Consider the following 21071-nt stretch of genomic DNA (forward strand, 5'->3'; position numbering starts at 1 on the left):
AATGGCCTAAACCTTCTTGGGATACCAAAAAAGACCCAAAAAACCTCAAACAAAAAACACCCCAAACAATTTATGGGTGGGCAAAAATACCTACTTGCAGGTACCAAGGGTTATTGACCCCTGTTTCCTTCAGAAACCTTAAGACAACCAAAAGCATTAAACATGCAGCAGCAAAATGCTATTCTCTTACGTTTTTCTCCTAAGCAAGGCTGAGACATGTAAGACCATAAGACCCTTTAAGTTACACAAGTATTCATAATCCTTCATGTCCTACTCAAATAAGGTCTTTAGAACCACCTGACACCCCCTGTCATTATAAATAAATTGACTGTAACCAGAAAAAACTAAAAGTAAATAAAAGTAAATTTTTATTATGAGAAGACTGCATAATTCTACAGTGTAGCAAATAAATACTTATAACTTCTCTCTCATGAAAGGTAGAAGAGATTAAATGAAACACTGGATAAAATATTTCATTTGTGGATAAAACAACACCAAAACTTATGCTGTAAGCACTGCACTTCTCAAGTTCCTCTGTAAAATTCAGAACATGATGAATATTATTTGTACACAGTAGCAGGGAAAAAATACTTATTAAATCAAACTAAATATATTTGGATCCTAATGTAAAAGAGTACATTCAGAGAAAGTGACTTCCTCTGCTGTTTTCTAAATAATTAAATTACCAAAACAAAGTTGTGATAAAAGGAAAAATCTTTACACAAAAGAAAGTTGAAGGCATAAAAGAAAGCATGTCTTTAAAGAGAAGAAAAATTAAATTACATTTATTTTCTGATTCCAGTGTTTTAGAACACATATTACAAGAATTTATTTTAATTTATTAGGTTTGAAGGGATTACCTTACTGTTTCAATCATAGTTCAATAAATGTGGATTTAAATCCAGTCTAAATCTGAACTGCATACACTATGAAACTAAGTGATACCTGGGGTTTAGAATTCATTTATATTTCCCACTCTTTCTATCTAACTAAAGTAAAATTTCAATCCTGATAGATTACTAGGATCAGAAACCACTGTCAAGAACACTCATGTACCCAGCAAATTAGACAGGTACCCTACAGTTTTGCAGTGCCCTGCAAAGAACATAAAATGCCTATATTTATTGCTATGAGAAATCCAAACAGTATCAGACCATCAAAGGTCTGTCTTACCGAGTAACCTCTTTCTAAGTGTGTCCCAAGTCAGAAGTGTAAGTGATGGAAGAGCAGTCGAACAGGGCAAAGAGGATGTGATTCTTTGCGAAAAAAAAACAAAAACAAAAACAAAACAAAACAGTGGCTCCTCCCTTTTCAGTTAAGACAATTTCTGGGCTAGAGTTAATTTTTCTGTTTATGGATTATTTTCCATAAATTAAACTTCTCTCCTTCTGAGTCCATATAGAATCCTAGAGTCTATATCAGACCTTGTTGCAGTAAGAAGAGTCCTTTTCTCTAGAGAGTCTTGAACTTCTCCCCTGATATATTTATCAAGTACTTCATAGAGATTTTTTTCAGCAGAACTACTAGTAGACAATAAATTACTTTTTTCACTCTCTATGCCATCCAAGAGTTTAATCGTCTTTTCTTTCTGGTTCCCTTCTGGACAGACAGCTGCTTGCTTATCTTCATTGTAACCCCTGAGGAAGCTGCACTTGATCTACCCTTGACCTGCCCTTGATCACCTTCCACTTCATCTACAGCATTTTGATTCCAGCAGTAAAGGCAGATTTGGAGAAAGTCCCCTGTTTGTAGCACTCATTCCATACTGAACAATTTTGACACATAAAAACTAGATTTTTTCCAGACAAAAACAATCAACATGACCAGGTTTGCAAGAAGCAGAAAGCTTTGAATTGTGTGCACAGTAGAAATACATGGCTGTAAGGAAACCTGCCAAGCTATCTACCATGTAGGTGTAGAGACCTTTGCATTAGCTGCTCTGCTCAGTTAGTGCAGCTGTGTGCCTCATCTCCTCCCTGTGAAACTTTTTAAATTCTTATACAGAGTCTTGGAGATGTAAGAAGCTACATTATCATCAGTATTGAAGAAATTGGTGTGCATTTTAGCTGCTTAATAACTTCCACTGTCCATTTCTTAATAATTTGTAAGATGCTGAGTTTTTGATCGCTACTAAGCTTTAGGTTGACCTTTCCATGTAGCTACCTCCTAACAGCCTGTACTCTGGTTGAAAACTGCTTCTTCTTACAATAATTCTGACTTCCTCTGAAAATTTTACTCAAGGGAAGAGCATCAATATGTACTACAACAGACTCAAACACACTAAGTTAATAATAATTGTAATCCCCAGGAAAAATGTCAGATGACTATGAATATGTGGAACATGCATTTTTCAGTCACACCTTAACTTCCTCTTTCTGCTTTAAAATGAGGATCTAACATCCCACAGAAAAAGCCTTCTTTGCTCTCTGCACTAATCCACAGGTTCTCCTGATAAGGAACATTTTAATTGTCATTCTATATTAGATTTATAGGTCATTTTGTATCAAAGAAATAAAAGAAGGAGCCAGAATACCATGCCATCAGATATACAATATGAGCATGTTACAGATCATCTTTAGCAGGGTTGGGGAAGGAACAGTGTATATAAAAATATGACTACCTATTATGCTTCTAGTTGTATTTTCTTTTTACCTATTAATAATAAATCTAATCTAATCAATACATTTAGGCAGTATTGAGGGGGGGAAAAGTTTTAGAATATCCTCTTTTTCCTTGCAGTAAGTATTTTTGAACTCTGATAATGAAATTCCTGGCATAAATCAGCAGTGGCAGCTGCCTGGTGACTATGCAAGCTCCAAGTGTCTTCAGGAGTCCTCAGGTCCCAAAAGGACAAAGCCCTGAGCAAGCTGGCATGACCCCATGCTTGACTGCTGCTTGCAACTCCCTTGCATCAGACAATGCTTCATTTTTCAATCATATAACATTATTCATATTAAAAGCAAGTTGAGATGAGATTGTGACACCATGTTCCTCCACATCAAGCAAAATGAGGTAAAGATTGTAATTCCTGATTGCAAAGCAGGTAGGATTTCAGAAACTCTTTTAACAATCATTGAATCATAGAAGAGCTTTTGTTGGAAGGGGACTCTTTCGATCCTCTTCTTGTCCCTCCTCTGGACCTGCTGCAGCAAGTCTGTGTCCTTCCCCATACCTAAAGCCCTAGAGCTGGGTGGTGAGGTCCCACCAGAGTGGCACAGAGGGGCAGAATCCTCTCCCTTGCCCAGCTGGTCAAGATGCATGCATCCCAGGATGTGGTTGGATTTATGGGCTGTCAGTTTACGTTGCCAGGTCACGTCAAGCTTTTCATCCACCTACACCCAAAAAGTCCTTCTCCCTAGAGCTGCTCCCAATCGCATTCTCCATCTAGCCTGTATTTGCATGTGGAGGTGCCCCAAGCCATGTATGGAGCCTAGCACTTGTTCTCAAATTTCATTAAGTTTTCACAGTGCCATCTCTCAATACTGTCAAGCTCCCTGCACCACCCAGCTTTGTGTTGTTGGCAAACTTGCTGAGGGTGCTCTCAATCTCACTCTCCCCATCAGTGACAATGTTAAACAGTGCTGGTCCCAGTACTGACTCTGGAGAAATGCTACTCTTTACTGTTCTACTCTTGGACACCGAGCTGCTGACCACACCTCTGTGTGTGCAATCATCCAGCCAAGTCCTTATCTATAAAATGTGTGCCTTTCCTGTCTGGAGAGAAGATTGGTGTGTGGGATAGTGTCAAACACTTTGCATAAGTCCCAGCAGCTGATACCACTCTCTCTTGCTTCATTCAATACCTCTTTAACCCCATCATAGAAGGCCACCATATTTGTCAGGCACAATTTGCCCTTTAGGAAAGAGTGTTGCTTGTCACTAGTCACATGTTGTGAATCAGTACTTTGACATAGGCCCTGCAAATATGCCACAAAAGAAAAATCAGCTTTTTTACACTTATCTTTTTATCCTTTGATCATCTTAGAGTTCCCCATATCCCAGCTTTTCTGTTCTGTCTTCTTTCTCAGTAATTGTTTCTCACATTCATTCAGTAGAGGATAAACTTTAAAAAAAATTCAACATGGGCTAACAATGCCAGTTTGAAACAACAAAATATAGAATCAATTTAATACCAAAAGCAAAAATAAAATATATTCTTTGCATTGATTATGTTCTTTTCTACCTTAATTCTGTCCTAACAATATGGAATTTATAGTGTTGCCATGGGCACTTCTATTACCAAGTTACATTCTCCTTTCATTATCACACCTTCATCTTATCTCAAAAAAAGAGATCAATTCTCCCTCATGCTTTACCGTTATCCTTTCATTTCCAAATTCATAAATGTATTGAGCTGAGAGTTTTCCTAGCTGATTTCTAACTTTTTTCCAAACTCTGGTAGTTTAAATGTTTGGTATCTTGTTTGTTTTTTTTTTTTAATTAGCTGTTTGCTGTTTCTCTTTTTCAGTACACAGTTTAGAGGGAAGAAGAGTGACTGAGGAGGCAGAGGTGTATTGAAGATCGGACTCTTTTCTTCCTGACTGTGTTTCTTTTCTGACTGTGATCAAAATTACACTACAAAATCAAGACTAAGTTGAAGTGACAGATGTAAGTGGGTTTGTTTTTAGCTTTTACTGCACTTCTGTAGGGCAGAAAATTAAGATAATGGGCACCTAAATAAGCCACATAGGAGCAGAATTAAATTCTCTGTAATGTAGTTCTAGCATTTCTATGTCACCATAATAAGATTAGCCTTGACTGTGTAGCTTATCTAACATGGTTTAAAAGCCTTTGGTGTACAATTAATTTGTGCTAGATAATGTTTTAAAAATCGTGTCCCAAATTCCTCCCTGGCATTACTTCATACTTCATTACTGGTTTCAGCAGAGGGATTAATTTAGTACTAGCAATTTCCTTTACAAAGTTCCTATTACCTTTGATATTTTCAGGTGCTATGGCATTTTAAATGGTCCCGATAATTAGAAAACAAAAGTCTTATAAGTATAGTGCTACACATATTTTTGCTGTTACATTCAGAACAAGGTCAACAGCTAAGTGACAGCCAGGGAACTAGAGTTTGCTTAGGTTCATGGTCACTCACTATGAGAATGAGGAAATTTACTTCATCCATTTCCTCAGTGCAGGACTTCTTTACACGATACTGAAATAAATTGCGGTAGTCACTAAACAGAGACCTAGAGCATAAAATATCTTCAAAAAGTCATAAGCCAAATTCAATAAGGACAAATCCTTCTGCAACTTTTCCACAACAATGACCTGAGTGTACTATACAGCTTACAAAATCCTGAACTTGCTGCCTGACGCAAAATATAATAAGGGAAAAGTTTCTCCATGTGTGTTGTTTCTTATATTCCTCCTTACACTGTTCACTATTAGAGATATTATAGCAAGATAGACAAAATATCTCTTTCAGCCCTCAGATACAATGGGTGTCCATGTATTACATACGTAAACAATACATTATATGCTTGTATATGAATACAAAAGCAATAAATATGCCATTTTAAGAGAGTCATTAAAGAACTTACTTCTATGTTTGGCCATATCTAACCAGTTTGTGGGCTGAGGTGAGTGATGGCAACTATCCAGTTCTTATTTTTCAGCTGGCTTTTAGATATGAAAGTAGGAGAGCACAGTATTTTTTACTCAGCCCAGTTATATGTTGTCTTCTAATCAAAATGCAAAGAATTGTGAAACCTCAATATTGCTTACTTGTTCCTGCAGCAGGAAACATCTTGTCAATCCCACCTGCACTGCTTTTTAAATAAATTTACTGACAGTGAATTTCATACAGAGTAGTATTGTTTTCCATGTTATTAAGGCACTCAGATCCAAAAAGATCTATTTAGCGGTGTCAAAGCCAGAGGAATTATTTTCTTTTGTCCTGCTTTTGTTAGAGAGATGAAGCTGGTTGAGATTTAATGAAAAGAAAATAAAGTTGTGACTGATTAATATTACATGGACACTCACAAATAGACAAGGGAAGAATAAAAAAAATAAAAGTTAATTTGTTCTTAGTATAACTTGTAAGAAAATTTTCAAGAGAACCCAACAAAGCCTTCTCTGTGCAGCAGTTTCAGAGAAATTTGATCAACAGTAAGGAGTTGCATGCTTTATCTTGCCCATGGCTGGAAGAACAGTGAAAGTAACATGGGAGAAAAAAAGGACCAATCAGGATTCTCAGTTGCAAAATTAAAGCACTAAGGTGTTTATAGATTCTTTTGTCATTGAATAAACGTGTCATTTTCTCCATAACAGCTCAAACACAGCACAAGTAGATGTTGCACTTGGGTGTTAGACTGAACCTCACTTGGATCCTGCACTATAGTTATTTTTTAATTACTTCCTTCAGACGGTTACACTTGCCCACCAAATCCAACAAAGGTTTTAATTGCAACTGTCATGGTAGGTGCCATTGTCATTGCCTCCGAACAGTGAGACTCAGAGGTTCTGGAAGTATATAATTATTTTTGTTGGAGCTAAAGTATTTTTACTTTATTGTCTACACCATGTATGGCTGGGCATCAGAACAGTAATGATCATGGTATAAGGTGTTAATTTTACACATAATAAGATTTACAATGCAGAAAAATACAACCAAAGACAAAGAATTGTTTATATTTTCTCCTATCCTTCACTAAGAGGATCCATTTATGCTCTGATTACTGAGGTACTGCTAGACCAGGAAAAACTATATACCTTTAATCAGAAAAATTTACAGTTAATATCCAGGACTCCCACTGAAAAGTATGCTGTATTTTTTGTTGCTCAAAAGAAAATATTTTACACAACATGATATACAGAAATGCTCATGTTGATGCAGTCTTTAGCAGAAATGGAAAGTGAGATTCTGGAGCGTGTTCCTGCTGTTTGAGATTGGAAGCACGGGTCATTACTTTTTTATTGGTGTCTTTCATACAGTAGCCTCTATACAAAAGGTTTTCAAAGAAACTGGATATCAAAGCTGGTTGGCTTCCTGATTTAACAGTACTAAGCGGGTGTTTCCTGCATAAAATTGTATTAGTGCTGCACAGATGACAGGATCTAAAATTCCAGACAGTGTGAGACAGTTGAAAAAACAAAGTCCCAGGGCTATTATTGATGAAAACTGCATAATAAAAAAAAGGTGCCCTCACAGCACCTTTGAGTATAATTCACAGCCCCTGTTGAATATAATCCCTGTTTCACACTTTAAAAGAATAATTTCAGATTTCTCTAAGCACATATCTATAAATTTTTGCAATAATGAGTGGCAGATATTTTTTTTTTACTTCCTTGTTTAGCCTTACCTGAGCACATTTTGCCACTGAGGTAATATTAAAAAGGCCATATGAAAATCTGTACTCAAGCAGGCATCTATTGAGATGATTTCATAGCATTTGGTTGGCAGTAGGGTTTATAACTATTGCTCTTTGGTCTCAAGCAGGAGCGCCGCGGTACTCACAGCTCCATTTGAAGAGATATAGTAGTTACTGACTATCCTTGACTTCCTCTACAAGCAAGCAGGTCTATGGAGGAGTAGGATTTTGACGAATTTTCATTATTTAGAGTCATGAGGCTTGAACAAAGATGTGTAAATTGTCATAGGCCCCTTGTAGTCCACAAATTGTCTTGTTCCTTCATCTTGTGCAGAATTCCCTCCTGTTCTCCAGTTATAAAGTCATTAGTACCAACATAAACAAGATGCACTGCATTACATAAAATTACAATAGAAGTGTCCTGTATGGCATTTTCTAAAAGGAATTTGGAAAGTGAGCTTAATTACCTTACAAATAAGATTTTTTTTAAAATAACAGTTAAGGTCAGTAACAATTAAGGTCTACAATATTTTTTTAATTATTGTTCATTTTATGTATATAAAGAAGAGACAGTGTTAGTTTTTTGATGTAGTAAAAATGTGTGCAATGAGAAAACAAACCTAGCTAACATCATAGCCCACAAGTTGCTTTTATATTCATTATTTATTGGACAATTTTTAATTTTTATGGTGCTTCAGAGAAACAAATTTTCTGATGAATAAAGGAGCAAAATAGTAGCGAAAAATCTTTACTCCACCTTTCTAGTCCTGTTATACAGTAGAGATACCTGTTTCTCCTCAGCAGTATTTTCTTAGGTCCTTCTAAAACTACAGGGCTAGAAACAAGTCTAAATAACAGGAGCTACTCATTAGCTAATTATTAAACCCCTCAGTTTTTCACAGAAAACCAAGCATCGTCCAAAATTATCTACTTTCATTTGAAATGGATTTTTAATACATTCCTTTGAAATCCTGGTCCCCAGATACAAATGGGTTTGGGTACTTGATTGCTGGAGCATAATCCATGAACCCATGTTAGATGCTGCTTGCCATACCCTGCACCCAAAGGGATCTGACTAGAACCAGGTGGTAGATATAAAACTATAGTGCTTGCACAGTCCAGTTTAAATACATCTGCCTAAACTCATAACTTCCTATGTTAGACCATGACAAATATATAAGACAACTATGCAAATCAAAATTCACTCTTTTCTGTGACTCAGACACTTCATTCACTGTAACTGGAAAGCACAGCTTGCACAGAGGATTCACAGCTCTGTATTCCATCTAAAACAAGCAGTAATAATATTTTTAGAAAAATATACTTGTTGTTCCTCCAAGCTTTTTCCTGCATCTCAGTACTGCAGCACTTGGTTACAGTTGATATTGAGTAGTGTAAGCATGAAATAGAAATTTAATTTCTTTATGTGTCTATCCTTTCTACCTTTCTCAAAAGGTAAATAATACTAAGTCTAATTTGTGTGAAAGAGTTTTCCTCCCATTTTCTTCTTTTAGAAGAGACATTTTAAGCATTTGCTGACTGAACTATAAGAGGTGTCTGGCCCTGTTGACATTTGGCTTGTTTGACATATCTTGCAAAACCTTCTCTGAGGTGCAAAATATATTCTTGAGCATCACCATTTGATAAGAGCCCCAGTTGCTGAGAGACTATAAAAGAGGAACTCTATTTACTACTCTAGCTGTGTTTTGTTTTTTTGTTTTTTTTTGTTTTTTTTTTTTTTAAGTAGGGATCACTGAATTCACATCCTGGTTACTAGTTTTGAGGTTTCCATAACTAATTTTGGAGGACTATTATCCTCAAAAGTGAGATCTATATTTAATTCTGTTACCTGGAATAAGATTCATGGAGACTTAGTATGAAGAGAGAGTTATTTGTATAAACTTTGCTCGGTCAGGATGATATGTTATCATAAAGAGACAAGAGCATTATGTGTACTTGACTTGAATAATCATCAGAATATTGGATCACTTCTGAAACAGCAAAAAAACCACACAAAACAGAAAAAAAAAAAAAAAAAACAGAAACCAAACCCAAACCAATTTTTTTTATCCCTATCATATTGAAAAAATTAGGCAGTTCCATCTAAGAGATTCTGGGGGGACACCTTACAGAGTGGATCTGGCTTTCTGAGTTTTTTTTTTAGTTTGCTTTTTATGCTTTTCTCATTTGGCTTGTAGAACATTACCATTTCTGTCATGCATACCAGATGGGCAGTAGGAAATAAATGGATAAATAAAATCTTAAATGTCTGCAGCCTTTAAATTGATTACTATGTTAGTTAAATACCAAATGACTAATTTGCATGTGCGCATTTCAACTGAGCAGAATTTATTTTATTTAAAGGTCTGACATATAATCGAGTTTTGTTTGTCATACCCTTTGACGCCCAGCTCTTTACATAAACCTAGCTTTAAATAACACATGCAGCTGGTGAAAACAAGTCTGTGGTAATAACATAGTTACCTTGTATTCCTTCCCAAAGCAGAAATAGCTCATGCTGCCTGCATGATTAACAGATATGCTGGGATATTAGATGTCACAAGGAAAAATATCTGCTCTGTCAACATTCTTTGTAGAATTAGTTCTAGATAATTTCCTACTGTGCAGTATAGTACAAGTGAGGCAGATGTGCCTTGTGAATATGTGTGTGGGAGGATGTGCTAAAACCCTGTCACCCTAAAAATCAGGTCCTTTCCCTGTCAATCTTGTTTTGTTTCTGAACAACTTCTGAGTTTAGAACTTTCTTCTTTATGACATGGATATAAACTTACACTCAGGCAGAAATGCAGGGGTTTTCTGCATCCACCAGCTCACGTGATTAGCTGCAATGGTGCAACAAGCACCTTGTTTTACAGCTGACTTTCTACTGGAAGCAGGATAGTATGACTCAGAGGATTCAGGATACAGTGACTCGGTTTAGAGATGCAGTGTTGTAGCTACATAGTGATGCATTATCCCTCCATTTAACTTGCTTAATCCTTGACCAGAGCAAGCACTCACTAATCTACAGCAGCAGAGGAAAAGCCACAATGGATGTGTTTTCAATATTCTGATGCTATAATGCTTAGTGCTGAGTCCCTGTAGCACCCATAATGGCAGCAGTCAAAGATTTGCCAGAAGAACCTGTGTGTGTCTATTTCTGAATCCTCAGACCCAGAGCCATGCTCTCCACAACTGCTGAGCTTCACAGTGGGCTTTAACTTCTTATAAGCCCTCCTCAGGCAGTTGGAAAAAATTATCATTCTAAGTTCCTCCATATTCAAATAGTCTTTTCCTTTTCCTCTTTCCTTTCCTCTTTTTCCTTTCCTTTTTCTCCTACCCTCCTCTCTCCTTCCTTGTTTCTTTTCCTTTTTTTCTTTTTCTTTTTCTTTTTCTTTTTCTTTTTCTTTTTCTTTTTCTTTTTCTTTTTCTTTTTCTTTTTCTTTTTCTTTTTCTTTTTCTTTTTCTTTTTCTTTTTCTTTTTCTTTTTCTTTTTCTTTTTCTTTTTCTTTTTCTTTTCTTTTTTCTCTTTCTCTTTCCCTTTTTTTTCTTTCTCTTTTTCTTTTTCTTTCTCTTTTTTATTTCTCTTTTTTTTTCCCCTCTTCCATTCCATTCCATTTCATTCCATTCCATTCCATTCCATTCCATTCCATTCCATTCCATTCCATTCCATTCCATTCCGTTCTATACCGTTCTCCTGTTTGCAGGGCTGGCAGTCCATCAATATCACCACTCAATTTTCCAGGAATAAGTTGGTGAGCTGTGGTGATATGCTACAAGCAATCAGAAAAGAAACTCTGTGGTGAGAGACACCATTCAAGACTTGACACTAGGCTCCACAAGATTTACTGATTAGTCCTGGTTTCATGTAGGCTCCTGCACTTGGCATGAGCACTATTTTTACACTTGTTTGATTGACATTTTTTCATTCAGAAACAGTGTAGATGATAGTCAAGAAAAATATATTCTTTGTTGTGGAGGTCTTCCATTGTTTACCTTGTTTTCCCCTTTTTCAGTCAAACTGAAAAGATAAATGGTTTACTATATTTCCAGTTTGTAGACTGCTGCTGTTATTTTTATTTATTTTCATTTACAAATTAATTGTTTTCATTTATTCAGGGACAGCCACTTTTCACCTCTTATTATCTTGAGTTTGCATTAAATAAAATATTTACATTTCAAGACTGTAAGTTCCATATAACTGCTACTGTGAAGCTATATACCACTCATTTACAATAAAGAGCAGAGCCAAGACAATTATCCTGAAAGGTTACAAAGATACATTTACCTTTCCAGTTATTTACAACTTTTTTAAAAATAACAAATGTTCGGCTATGAATTCTTGAGTTCGCTTGTGAATAAATCTTGGTATGTATAAATCTTCCTATTTGAAAATCCAGAAGGAAAAAATATGTGAAAGAACTGAAGTTCTAAAATTCAAAGTTTATTTTAGCTGCACTGAGTGTACCAAGATTCATCAGTCTTGACAAAGTACAGTGGGAGAAGAAGAAGAAACTCATAGGAGGAAGGTTTAAAAGTTTTATAACAGAATAACATCATTCTAATTTTGAAGCTTTTCTGTCCAAATATGTACTACACATTATATTACCTCTTTTTCATAAGACCACTCCTACCTCTTCCTGTCCCATTTTTCATCCAGAGAATTGTTAAGTACCCCTGTTTATATTTCATGAATTTTCTTGGCCTCTCTATGCTTTTCACTAGCTGCTTTCCTTTTAGTCCATGCACAATTACATACTTTTAGTTGAGACTCTGTCTTGACTAGTCTTTGGCCAATCTCCATAAAATTAGCAAAGGTCTGAAAGCTCTGCAGATGCCAAAAGCTGTTCTATGCACTTCAGATCATTTTGGGGTTCTAACCTTTAATAATGGGCAGAGAAAGGTGCTGGAGTCAATTTTTACTGCCATTTTACGCATTTAAACAGAATCACAGGAAGGATATGAAGACCATTTCTAAGCTATGGCTATGTTCTACTGCCTATGGCTCTGGAAAGTAGTTTGTTTAATTTCAGTTAATGTAATACTTAAATGTCAGACAAATACATTAGAAAGTGCATTTAGAAAGATGGAAGGGGGAGGAGAGGGGAGGGAATGCCTCAAACATAAAGTACAACCCCAAAATAAAAGTTATTGGTTTACATCAGAATTACTCCTAATCTGTTAGGTATTAACATAATAAATGAGGACTAGGTAAGAGACAGGAAACTAAAAAAAAATGCAAGTCACCAAATAAGGCCAAGAAACTGCACAAAGAACATTTGTTATTTAACTACCTGTTCTGGGGACACTTGATGAGTGTATCCCCATTCTGTTTAGCCTAGAAGTAAGTTTTGCACCTTTAAAACTGGTTCTGACAGTGAAGGTGGGGGAGAGAAGAAGTGTGCAGTTTGTTTTCAGACTGCACTCACTCTTCCACATTCTTGCTCCTGGACTGTGCTGTCTGTGGATGATTCTGCTGATATAGGTGATATAGCTGGTCTCTGACAGTTTGGACTCTGACAAGTTCAGTCTCCAAACAAATGGGGAGTCTATGTTCCCACACTCTTGGGAAAAAGCAGTCCAAGGTCTATCAGGATAATTAAAGACTAGGCAAAAAAATCCCAAATAAACCACTAAATGCCTCACTTCATCTTCACATTTTTATCAGTGACCACCTCCTGTTGACATTGTCAACAAGCATCATTCCAATATTCCTTATACCTCCTCCTGCTGTTAACATCCTTAAAGATCTCTTGATGTCAGACACAAAGCTGAGCAGTTTCAATTTGGATAGAGCCTTCCATGCCTTCCTACGGCATAAACACACACCCCAGGTCTGTTATCTTCCTACAAAGCCTGACTTTGCTCAAGAGACCCTAAAATTCCTTTTCTCCTCTGGAGTTCTGTGAGGACTTCCCTGTTCAATCCGACTGGCCTTCTTGTTTTCCTTAGGACACAGTGGAATTGTTTCTTGTTTTTAAGATAAAGTTCTTAAGATTGACAAGTGCTCATGACCTCCTCATCCAACAGATTTCTTGGTTACTTTGCTAAGTAGCTCCATGGATGACTTAAAGTTTGCTCTCCTGTACTCACTAGTCTGTAAAGATTTTACCTCATTGCACTGAAAATATTAAACTCAACCATTCCATAAGGACTGCAGCCAAGATAGAGACGTTGTAGGTTTGGGAGATGACTAATCCTTCAATTTAGTCCTGGTTTTTTTCTCACACTGTGTGTGATTGTGTACAAGAATTTCAGATGTGCTCCTGAGCCCTCTGTGCTTGCAGAAGCAGTGTAAATGTTCCCGCTGGGTTTTCTTCCCCCAGTGTTGTCAAGGCAGCCCTTGGCTTACCTACTGCAATCCTACTGGTATCCCTTTCCACCATCAATTCTAGCTTAAATACCTCTTGATCAGCTCTGCTCACTTATGCCCAAAGGCATGTTTTACCCATCAGGACAGGCAAATCTTGACAGGATCCAACATACCTTGTCTCTTGAAGGCTCTTCCATGGTTTAAAAAACTATAGTTTTGTGAGAGACATAAGTCTTGTAGACAGGTATTAATATCCTGGCCTTGATAATATATTCTGGTTTCTCCCTTAATTACTACTAGGATTGAGGAAAATATTTCCTGTGTTCCCATATTTTTTGCCGCTCTTTGCAAGGCTCTGAAGTCTTTTCATTAACCTCAGACTTTTGGTTACACAAATACATAAAGATATGGCTACATAAAGCCATATGAAGCCACATAAAGCCCAAGGCAGTGTGTTAAAAAATACTGTATTTTCTCCAAAAAAAAAGGTAAATTCTATCAAATTTGTGTGAGATTTGCAACCCTTGCTTGACAACCCTCCTGTGTCTTGATACTGCATGAGGAGGGAAAAAAATCCCCTCAGCTATAGAAGGACTAGTCAGGATTTCCTGTCATTTTATTACTGTTGTTTTTCAGAAAAAGAAATCCTGTGGTGTTTTTAAAAAATAATTTTGAAATTAACTTTAACCCCTTGAATCACAGACCTGGCTATGTAGTGAACTTAGAGGAAACTCAAAATGCCTACACTGATACACTGATCCCCCTGAAGGAACCTCTAAGACATATGCCCAAGGAAAGAAGAATAACCAACCTTGCCCTGCCTCTGGCATGGTAGAGGCCTAGGGAAAACCATGTTTTTTGGACTGTGTGGATTCGTTGGCCTGGCACATCAGAACCACAAAAATATGAGGCCTTGGTCAACACTGGTGCGCAGTGTGCATTAATCCCGTGAAATGTGGGGGCAGAATCTGTTTCTGTTGCTGGTGTGACATGGGGATCATAGCATTTGAACCTGCTGGAAGCTGATGTGAGCCTGACTGGAAATGAATGGAAGAAACACCCTATTGTGTCTGGCACAGAGGCCCCATATTGGGCACTAAAAAATGCATTTGTCCTGGTTTAGGGTAAGTTTGGGAGAAAACCTCTAAAGGGGTTTCTCTAGAAAGCAGATTCAAGTGGCTTCTCCCCCAGCTGGTTCAGGAAGATATTTTCTCAGAGAAAAGTGGATTTATTTAACAGGCAAAACATTCACCAGCACAGAAAATGAACAATATTAGAAAATAAAACCTCTTGCCACTCTGAAGACATGACAAACTCAGAAAGCAGATTGCCACTCTGAACAGTTGACAAACTCAGAAAGTCTGCTTTGTGGGCTGTAGCTCAGCTCGCTCTGTGATCAGCCCCTCCGGTGCTGGAAATGCCGCGGCTCGGCCCAGCCCGGTGGGCCGCAGGTGGAGCTGCTGGTGCTTTTCTGGGTGTTCAATCCAGAGCAGACTTGAACAGGTCCAAGAAAATAAAAACCACAGTCCAGGGAACTTCTCCAGCTCAGCTAGCTAAAACTAACTAAAAACCAAAGCAGAGCTCTCTCTTCCTGTCTGTCTGGGCCTGATGGGATGCATCTCAGAGAACAGAAGTAGATGGGGGATGTTATGGCAGGAATTTTCTCCATCAGCAATCAAAAATCTGAAAAGTCTGAGGAACTCCTCACTGACCCATGCTGTGAGGCAGTGACCCATGGGCACTGGCCCATGCTGTTCCAGTTTAAGGTATGAGAGAGGACCCAGGAACCTGTATACTGGTGAGTCTAGCCTCAGCGCTTGAAAAATTGTGGAGAAGATGGGTAGACTGGGTGCCACCAAAAGACATTTAAAGAACAACTCAGTCAGGCACATTCAGCATGTGTTCAGAAAGGAAAGTCCTGCTTAACAAATCTGATCTCCTTCAGGATAAGGTCACCCATCCAAAATGAAGGGAACGTGGTGGATATGTTGCTTTTTGGCATTTAGTGATGCTTTTGTTACTGTCCCTCACAGCATCTTTGTGTACTGAACAGCTACCAGCGGTGTTCCTCAGGGCCTTGCTCCGGAGCTGGTCAATATTTTGGTCCATTATCTGGTTGTGGGAGTGGAATGCCCCATTAGCAAGCTTGTTGATAATAACACATTAGGAGGTGTTGTTGACTCACTTGAGAGACAAGAAGCCTTGCAGGGGGATCTGGATAAATTAGAGCATTGAGCAATCATCAGTGGCATGAAATTTAACCAGTCCAAGTGCTAGGAGGCAGTAATGCCTGGCACAGGTCTCAGCTGGGAGAGGAGTGTGTGGTGAGCAGCCCTGCAGGAAGACATCTGAGGATGCTAGTTGGCAGCAGGCTCAAGTAAAGCCAGCTGTGTTCTCAGGCAACCAAGAGGGCAAGCCACATGAAACACATCAAAAAAAACACAGCCAGACAGTCAGGAGTGGGGATTGTCCTGCTGTGTTCAGCACAGGTGCAGCCTCACCTGGGAACACTGCTGGGCCACACCACTGCAGGAGCATGCCAAGGTCCTCGAATGCTTCCATAGGAGGAAAACCAAGCTGGGGAGAACGCTGGAAGGTATATCCTCTGAGGAGAGGCTGAGGACTTTGGGCCTGTCTAATGTGGAGAAAAGGAGGCTGCGGGTGACACCACGACTTTGCAATTTCCTGAGGAGAACTATGGGCAGAGAGAAGTGTTGAGCTCTTCATGAGGTTCAGTGAGAACTACTCAATGTTGCAACACAGGAAGTTTAGATTGGACATCAGGAAACATTTCTTTACCAAAAGCATGGTCAAACAGGCTCAGGTTATCTTGAGAGATGGCTGACACCCCAAGTCTCCCCATGTTGAACCTGCTTTAACATTTGATCAGCCCTGAAATAGTCAGGCAGTTGGACTAGGTGATCACTGTAGGTCTCTTCCACCTTGAACTATTCTAGTCTAGTCTATTCTTCCATTCCATTCCATTCCATTCCATTCCATTCCATTCCATTCCATTCCATTCCATTCCACTCTTTTCCATAAAATTCATAGGTCAACAATTCAACAGGCAAGTATTTTACTTTTTTGTTACTTTCTGTGTTGTATGTTTAACCTCTATGTACTATATGCTGTGGCTGAAACTTTTCATTGCCTGTAAGACTGATAGTATATTGTTCTACCTTACTAAATGTAAAATTGAATTTTGAAATGAAACAGTACAGTTAAACCATAAATATTAAGGAAGATAACTGCAGTCCTTTGATCTTCAGTCTGTGAGAAAAGCATACCCTTCATGATGTTTTCTTTCACTGCAATGGTGACTACTTCAGTAATAAAAATACCCAGAGATTTTTCAGCTACAAATACAAAATAGAGTGGAAAATTTTCTGAATTGAAACTCTTAGTACCTCTGATTGATTTAAGATTGAGGATACAAATGATGGGTTTTCATCAACTAAAGATCAGGCACACATGGATGTTATACACTGATTTTATTTCTATCTTTGTCTTCCACTTTGTCAAGCTGAGGCCAGAGACAAAGAGTGAAGTATTGTTTCTCTTACTAACAGGCTACTTCAGCAAAACAATAGAAAAACTTTACCAGTAAGCATCTGAGAACAGAAGTAACTGTTGAAAAATAACACCTAAATTCAAGGGATACCACCTGCTTTTTTTCTTACGCCACTCTTACTGATGCTATTTTTCTGCCTTCCTATGAAGAAAGTAGCTTTAGTGCCTAAATATGCAAGTAAGGATAAATAAGGGCTGCAAAATTTGCTGCAGCATTTGGACTCTAAAATCCTTTCATTTTGATGCCTCAAAGCTAAAGAAAATCCCACCAGATGTCTGCCTTTAACATTAGGTGTGTAAACAATATTGAGAGGGAGGCACTCGGAGACAAGCTAGGCATTCTTTCAGAGGGTTTAACACACAAAAAGGTCATGAGATTAATCTGTCAGATCAAATTGGTAGACAGTTTAAATGAGCCCATTTTACCATGCAATGAGTTGCTTCATTTCACCAGACAAACAACTTCACGTGACATTGTATTCCAATTCTGCCTTACAATCCCCTGCACAAATCCAGATAAATGAGCAGGAGTAAGAAAGCAGTTGAAAATGCATGATAATGTTGCTCATCTTGCAATTCAACAGTTGATCAAATAAATAGTACCTGTACTTAAACAGATACATACATACATACCTCTCTTCCATGCCTATCTGTATTGACTTTATGCCAAGCAATGTTTGTCAGCAGAGGTTTTAGCTAAGTCATGAAGCAGGTGTTAATCAAAATTGTTTGCTTATATAATTTTAAGCATTTTCACCCCTGCCAATTTCTGCTTCTTCTGTGTTTTAACTGACCATCTGCTTTCCATGAATGTTGTTCAAGCAATTCAAAAACTTATGTCTCACTTTTGAGCAGCATAATCCTCCTACCTGTGAAAATAAAGTTATTTAGAACTCTGTTGAAATAGATAAATTCATTTCTGGAGGAAAAAAACCCTCCACTATTTCAGTACATCTGAAGGGTTGTGTCTCAAAAAAAAATCCTGACCATCTCCTGAAGCCTAATTTTAATTTTTCTTTGTATCAGATGAAGAGGATAGAATTTTCTTAGAAACTAGCTGCAGGAAGATATGTATGCTCCACTTATTTTAGCTATTCTAACCTAATCCATAAAATTTGAGGGAAGGGGTTGTCGGATAAATGCAAAATACTTTCCATTTGACCAGATATGACAACACAACTGAAGTTTTCACTTAATTCAACTTACTGTACTCAGAGTCATATATTAAATGTTCAGATCATTCTTTTAAATACATTCATTGTCTCTCTCAAGAGAGACACAGTAGAGAAATATGTTCTGAGGACAGCATATGCCTCATCTGACTGGGAAGTTTTCTGTGATGCTAAAACACATCCAACTCTTCCTACACAGTGTAATGCTGCAGTGTTTAGAAGAAATTTTGTATCAAAAATGACTAACATTAAATTTTCATTCATTTATTTGGCATGTAAAATCATCTGATTTATATTTTCCTTGGAGTAGAACTCTATTAGGTTTACTCTTGGAATCTAACTGAAAAAACATTGGTGGAATGCTTAGCTGAATTAGAGGTTATTTTTAATACTTCAGTAAAGGTGTTCAACCAAAGGTTTCCACAACCCTGTGATCCATATCAGTCATCAATTGAAGTTAAAATCAAAGCAGCTCTTTGCTGTGCTTCCAACTCCTCCATCTAACAGGTTTTATGTGAATGAATGGGAGAAGAAAAAACTATAGCAATATACTTAATTACTTGTATTGTTATTCCTTGGATGGTTTATTTAATGTTAAATGGTAAGATGTGAAATACAATGTGTATCTAGGAAGAATGAAGCATAGCCTGAGGCATCTTCTAGTCTCTGAAGCATTGCTGATACACTGAATTTTCTTCTTCTTCTTTTTTTTTTTTTAAGTTTCAAAAATCACTTCATATGGCAAGCCAGATAGCATTTCAGGGTTCATTACAGCCTCAAATTGCTTCCACTGCTGGTGATCTACAGAGATTTCATTAGCCTCCCTTCATTCTATATTATCATGGAGTTATGGGTTCAGTCTTCATACCAAAGGGATACTTTTTATTTCAGAATAAATCTCCTAATGACAATGTTTTTCTTAATGAGCCACTGCACATCAGCCTTTTTTCCAGCAATAGAGTCAGAAATTCCTGTCTGACCATCTGCCATGTAAATTTACCAAACCCTGGAGATAATAAAAAATAAAGCCATGGAAGATTCGATGCATAAACCACAGAAGTACTTTTGTCTTGCCTTGCCTTGCCTTGTCTTGCTTTGCCTTCTCTTTTTCCTTTCCTTCCCTTCCCTCCCCTTTTTCCTTTCCTTTCTTTTTGTTTTCCATTTTTCTGCCTTGCCTTTTTTCTTTCCTTACCTTGTCTTGCCTTGTTTTGCTTCTCTGATGAGCAGGTTGAGGATCATCTGCTTCCAGGATTACCTCAGCTATGGATTCCAGATGGAAAATGCACATCAACAAATTCTCCAGCCTATACAATCCATTAAGACTGGCTTTTATAGTGGACCAACCTAATAAAGTCTACCCTTGGATAACCTTATGGCTATGTCTTCAGTGTATAATTGTGAATGCCAATGGTTTATTACTATGTTTGTCTGTTACCAGATGAAAAATGGGAACAGTATGGGAAAAAAATTATGAACAGGGAAAAAAATCTCATAAAAATATAAAGGATATCATTGTGGGTAACAGGTCTTTGATTCTGAGGGACAAGATGAATGCAGACAGATCTGAACCCTTTCATACCATCTAAAAAAATACCTCTTTTTAAGCTCCAGCCATTTTTTTAATGTCTCCAGAATGAACCTCTTGCAACAATCCCTTAAAAATCTCAACAGTATTTGTCTTTAAAGGACATACAGTACAGCTACGTGAAAGGCTGCTGGTGAAATATTTTACTCTACAAATTCATTGCAAGGATACACAAGAAATGTAAATATTACCAAAAAATCAAACACAAATGAAAGCCTAAACAGATTGTAATAAAAATTTTAAGGAATACTTAATTAAATAATTTAGGCAAGAGCTGATTTAGAATGCAAAGAATCAGAACTATACATCAAAAGATATACCATGATCTGGTATATCTCAAGTAGTCAAGGTTTTCTAAGACAAAGTTTTGATTTTAATTCCAAATGAAAGTGTCCTGAACATCTGCACATTGTTTTCCATTAAATAAAAAAAATATTAGATTTTTTTCAGAGGAAACAAATTGCATATTACTTCCAGCAAGTTGTTAATTATGATATGTGAGTACACATACTCTTATAGACAAACTATTCAACATATGGGCCAAGCACATACTCACAAATTTGAAGACAGTCCTTCACACCGAGTGAGCTCCACATCTTACTTTAGGCAAGAGCCTACAAAATTCTATTGAATACTTTGCTCTTCGTCAAGGAGACAGCATCATTTGTGTTGGACTCCTACTGCATAGCAATCCAACTTTGCTTTGTGTAACTTGACCAGTACAAATGGTGTAGTTCACCTTAGAAACAAATCATCAAACTTCCTCAGAATAAAAATTCATGACAATAATCCACTATGCAGAATCATAAGTTAACCCTGTGAATCAATTCATAGTCTCAGGAATAACCTCTTGCTCAATTACGTCATCCCTTTTAACATGTATGAATTGTTAAATTTATTAATACTAGATCAGGAAGTAGTTCTTATTTACAGGTGAAATGATCATTATTTTTTGGCTCTTAAAACTTGCTAAATATGTTAAAATTCAACATAGTCTTGTACAATTCTCCCCATTTGTCTGAGACAATTAATACCTGGAAAGGCCTTTTGCTACGGAGGACTTTTAAACAGCAACATTTTTTGAAGATGGGAAATGAAATAAACATTGGATT

General features: G+C 37.3%; 1 long non-coding RNA gene across 1 annotated transcript; it reads left to right on the top strand.

Annotated features, from left to right (window-relative positions):
- The first annotated feature begins 14521 nt into the window (after positions 1 to 14521).
- LOC135290946 (uncharacterized) lies at positions 14522 to 19747 on the top strand. The gene is made up of 2 exons (XR_010353777.1): positions 14522 to 16228; positions 19602 to 19747. It is a non-coding gene; the product is annotated as an uncharacterized LOC135290946 (long non-coding RNA).
- Positions 19748 to 21071: the final 1324 nt, after the last annotated feature.

The sequence above is a fragment of the Passer domesticus genome, chromosome Z (assembly GCF_036417665.1).
Source record: "Passer domesticus isolate bPasDom1 chromosome Z, bPasDom1.hap1, whole genome shotgun sequence".
NCBI lineage: Eukaryota > Metazoa > Chordata > Aves > Passeriformes > Passeridae > Passer > Passer domesticus.